This window comes from Leptonychotes weddellii, unplaced genomic scaffold (genome assembly GCF_054177405.1).
Source record: "Leptonychotes weddellii isolate Sample4059 unplaced genomic scaffold, ASM5417740v2 HiC_scaffold_14382, whole genome shotgun sequence".
Taxonomy (NCBI): Eukaryota; Metazoa; Chordata; class Mammalia; order Carnivora; family Phocidae; genus Leptonychotes; species Leptonychotes weddellii.
Window position 1 is genome coordinate 1 of NW_027724444.1, and position 5,194 is coordinate 5,194.

Genomic DNA, 5,194 nt, shown 5'->3' on the forward strand with positions numbered 1-5,194 from the left:
TGCCTGGCCCAGGCTGCGTCTCGGGACAGGTCCATGGCGCATGGCTGTCTGAGGATTCTCAATGTCCTGGCACTGCCATGAACCTATCAAGGGCTGCCTCTCTTACAAGGGAGTTCTGCAGGAGTCTTCAAGAGTCAACTTTTTACGTTAGGTTGGTACAACAACCCTAGTTTTTGTTGTTGGTGTTGAATCTTCTTTTCAAGAGTTTAAAATCTCACTAATAATCCTCTTGTAGTCTGCAGGGCGAGCTTTGTCTGGAGTCATCTGATTTATATATCAGAGCCAGAAAGTGATTTAGTAGGGGTTGAGGGTCAGTGTCCTTTTCTCATTTTTCTCAAGGTCTGATTTTAATATATTCACCTCATTTTCACCATATAAAAGCCAACTTTTTAGGCAATAATAAATAAGCCCGTCTCCTTAAAAATGTGTGTGTGTGTGTGTATATATATATATATATATATATGATATATACATTTTATATATATTATATATGTATTTGTAAAAAATTCATAGAATAGTTTTAATACCATTTAATTTTTGAAAATCATACAGCCAATAGTAGCATTTGAATACAGTGAGGAATAGCTTATTTAGCAGTGGTTACCTTTTTTTTTATGATTTTATTTATTGATTTGACAGAGAGAGAGCCCAAGCAGCGGGAGAGGCAGAGGGAGAAGCTGACTCCCCACGGAGCAGGGAGCCAGGAGCCCCATGGGGGGCTGGATCCTAGGACACTGGGACCATGACCCACACCGGAAGGGAGACACTTCACCGACTGAACATCCGTGTCCTGGTTATGCCCAGGTTACCTTCTTTTTAGTAGCAAATATATCTCTTTAGTCCATGAAATATAAGCGTAATAGAAGTATATTAAGTTTTTTTTTAATCCCCTTTAATGCCTAGGTCATAGGTTCCAGTTTTAAAATCCATCTTTTATATATTAATAATGGGATCTACATTCTTTCAGTATGAATTGATATATTCATCTCCTGGAGTCCTTGAATCAAAGTCTTTTGAACACATTTATTTTCCATAATAGTCTATTTAGCCCTCTTTTCCTTCCTTCCAGTCTATTCCAAATTCCTCCTGTTTACAGGAGGTCTACATTGTCTATCTTCATCACACCCTGTTGTTAATTTTGGTGGAAATGACATACTGAGAACATCTTGCTCAGAATTGGGTAGGGACCTTGAGTTCATTTCTGACAGGAACTTGTTGCTAGTTTAGTAAATAAGTTCTTAGCATTTTTCCCTACTTAATATTAACCTTCAAAATTTTTACAATCATATAAGTGTATAAAAACCGAGAGATTTAGTTTTCAGTCCACCTCCAATGAGGTGTTAAAAAATGTAGTGACATTTCAACTGTGCAAGAATGAATATTATAATATTCAAAACCAAAAGACAACAGATTGGAGGAAGATATTTGCAAATGACACCTCAGATAAAGGGCTAGTATCCAAAAATCTATAAAGAACTTATCAAACTCAACACCAAAAGAATAATCCAATCAAGAAATAGGCAGAAGACATGAACAGACATTTCTCCAAAGAAGACATCCAAATGGCCAACAGACACATGAAAAGAAGCTCAACATCACTTGGCATCAGGGAAATACAAATCAAAACCACAATGAGACACCACCTCACACCAGTCAGAAAGGCTAAAATTAACATGTCAGGAAATGACAGGTATTGGCAAGGATGTGGAGAAGGGGGAACCCTCCTACATTGTTGGTGGGAATGCAAGCTGGTACAGTCACTCTGGAAAACGGTATGGAGGTTCCTCAGAAAGTTGAAAATGGAGCTACCCTACGACCCAGCAATTGCACTACAAGGTATTTACCCCAAAGATACAAATGTAGTGATCCAAAGGGGCATCTGCACCTCGATGTTTATAGCAGCAGTGTCCACAATAGCCAAACTGTGGAAAGAGCCAAGATGTCCATCGACAGATGAATGGATAAAGAAGATGTGATATATATATATATATATATATATATAGACACACACACACACAATGGAATATTACGCAGCCATCAAAAAATGAAATCCTGCCATTTGCAACGATGGGGATGGAACTAGAGGGTATTATGCTAAGTGAAATAAGTCAATCAGAGAAAGACAATTCTATGATCTCACTGATATGTGGAATTTAAGAAACAAGGCAGAGGATCATAGGGGAAGAGAGGAAAAAATGAAACAAAATGAAATCAGAGAGGGAGACAAATCATAAGAGACTCTTAATCACAGGAAAGAAAATGAGGGTTGCTGGAGGGGAAGGGGGTAGAGGGATGAGGTAACTGGGTGATGGACATTGGGGAGGCTATGTGTTCATGAGCACTGGGTATTTTATAAGACTGATGAATCACAGACTTATATCCCTGAAACAAATAATACATTATATGTTTTTAGTTGAATTTAAATAAAATTTTAAAAATAGAATGAATATTGTAAGGCCAAACTTTTTAAAGACATTGATTTATAACTTTTTCCCCCCAACTTTACCCAACCAGTGCTCAAAAATCTGATCCTCGGGGCGCCTGGGTGGCTCAGTCGTTAAGCGTCTGCCTTCGGCTCAGGTCATGATCCCAGGGTCCTGGGATCGAGCCCCGCATCGGTCTCCCTGCTCCGCGGGAAGCCTGCTTCTCCCTCTCCCACTCCCGCTGCTTGTGTTCCCTCTCTCGCTGTATCTCTCTCTGTCAAATAAATAAAATCTTTAAAAAAAAAAAAAAAATCTGATCCTCAGAGGGGTATGGTTTAAAATGTTGTAACCTTTTGAAGGGTCGATTACATTGTGGAGAATATACCATTCACTGATATTGAGAAAGTTAACAACTATCTTGGTAACCAAAGGCTTTACTGATTTCTAAAAGCCAATTCCATGAATAAATGGCCAGTTAAAAATAAAGTGGACAGGATTTTAACATACCAATACTCAAAGATTACAGGCTTAGGCATACACTAAAAGTTACATGAAAATCTACTGAAGGGCAACCTTAAAATTCCTGAACGATAGAAAAGTAGACTTTAAGAAGCATAAAGTTGTACTTTATTTTTGAATAAGGAGACTTTACCTGATGAACATTTCAATTTTTCATCAGTTAATTCATCAATCTATTTTTTTTAAGATTTTATTTATTTATTTGACAGAGAGAACAAGCAGGGGAAGCAGCAGAAGGAGAGGGAGAAGCAGGCTTCCCGCTGAGCAGGGTGCCCGATGCAGGGCTCGATCCCAGGACCTTGGGATCATGACCTAAGCCAAAGGCAGATGCTTAATGGACTGAGTCACCCAAGCGCCCCTCATCAATCTATTCTAATGCTAAGAAAAATACAAAAGACTTTTAAATGTTTTGTTGCTCGTTTGCATTGTTTGTAAGGGAAAATAAACAGGCAGGAATGTTTTGGAGCATTATGACAATTGAGAGCCATGTCAATTGTAAGAACTGGTCTTGCCACATGTGAAAATATATAGTACAACACAAAATCCACGAATAAACCTGAAGTCAAAAATTTAGTATACAATGAGGCAGCCTCCCAAATCAGTAAAAGTGGTCTGCCTTGGGATAAAGGGGTAGCCATCTGCAATAGGCTGTTAGTTTCACAAAGCTCACAATAAACCAGGATAAACTCTACATGGAACTCCAGAAGTCCTGGAGGAAATGATGTGCACATTCCTTTATAACTCTGGAGCAGGAAAAGCCTTTGGTACCTTTGACTCAAAAGTCCGTTGAAAAAAACGGGTAAATGTGAACACATAAAATTCACCATGTTAAGAAAAACCATAATCAAAATTAGAAAAGCACTGAGAGGAAAAAATATTTTCAATTCACTTTAGTAGTCTTCCTAATATATAGCATGAGCTCCTAGCTATCATATAAGAGAAAGATTAGCAACTAGCAAATAGAAAAAGATATTAACAGTTCACAAAAACAGAACTCTTAAATTTACAAAACGATTCCTCAGGCACTGGTATAAGGGAAATACAAACAGAAACTACACTTCTGTATAATTTCTTATATATTATGAGTTCCCAACCAAGACGGGCCCATCTGAGGGGGCTGTATTACCTTCCATTTCCCAACCTCCCTTAGGTCTGCATTGTTTCAAGTACCCTTTACCCATTAAATGGTTATAATCCTCCTGTAAACAAAGTACTGTCCTTCGTATGAAAATCCCTGACCTTTTCTATCTCGATTGCCCTCCCTTGCCATCAAAATGTCTCTGAACAAGTCATTTGAATTTTTCAATTTTGGAAATAAGGCCAATCCTCCGCCTCACTGTCAGCAACAAGTGTGTACCCACGCACACGCCCCCCCTCCCCCAGCCTTATCGGTGGGGTCTAAAAGTAACCAGGTTAATTGTTTTCCTTTTGGACTTTTAAAATCCACACAATTTACCTTACTCATAATTTGTGTTACCATTACCTTTTATTATCTTTACTAACCTGAAACTATTTCTTTAGAAAGCTTCACTATTTCTTTAATAGAAGGCATCCTCCTTTCGGATAACCCCTACTTCACAAAGCTGTAACTAGATTAAAACAGTAAACTACCAGCATTTCCATCACTTGGGGAGAGCCCCTGAAATTTGGGGGGGGGGCTTTTTCTTCCCCATGGTTAAATGCACACGTGGAAATGGAGCTGTAATTTTTTTAGGTCAAAAATTCATTCAAGGAAATACTACTTCTCTTGGGCTACGTTCCAAGGAGCCCTCTATCCAAACCGACCAAGCGGAACCTCCCGCGGCCACGCAAATAGGGAGGAAGGCCAGGGGAGAGAGGGGAGAAGGAATCCAGGAATCCGCGGGCCCACCCACAGCCACAGGGAAACGCTCCCAGGCCCACCTGCCGGCCGCGGAGGCCCCAGGGGCTCTACGACCAGGCTCTCCCCCCTTCCCCCGCCGGGGCACAGAACTTAGAACGTAGGCGGCGGTCCAATCCCAGCGCTCACGCCCGACCAGCCTCGCCCAAACGCCCGACCTCGCCCCGCCTCGGCCCCCCCCCCCCAACCCGCCTGTCCCTCCAAGCCGTCGGGGCTGCAGCCACCGAGGGCCTAGGTAAGCACGCCGGGCACAGGCTGCCCACACGCTGGGGGACAGGGAAGGTCCTCGGGCCCGGAAGGGCCGCCCAAACCCGGCCCCCGGCCTCGGGCCCCCTCCCGTCCCAGAAAGGAAAGGAAAGGCAAAGGGACAAAG

General features: G+C 41.5%; 1 long non-coding RNA gene across 1 annotated transcript; it reads left to right on the top strand.

Annotated features, from left to right (window-relative positions):
* Positions 1 to 7: 7 nt before the first annotated feature.
* Positions 8 to 2,447, top strand: LOC145718348 (uncharacterized). Its single transcript, XR_014141737.1, has 2 exons — positions 8 to 151; positions 642 to 2,447. It is a non-coding gene; the product is annotated as an uncharacterized LOC145718348 (long non-coding RNA).
* The last annotated feature ends 2,747 nt before the right edge of the window (positions 2,448 to 5,194 follow it).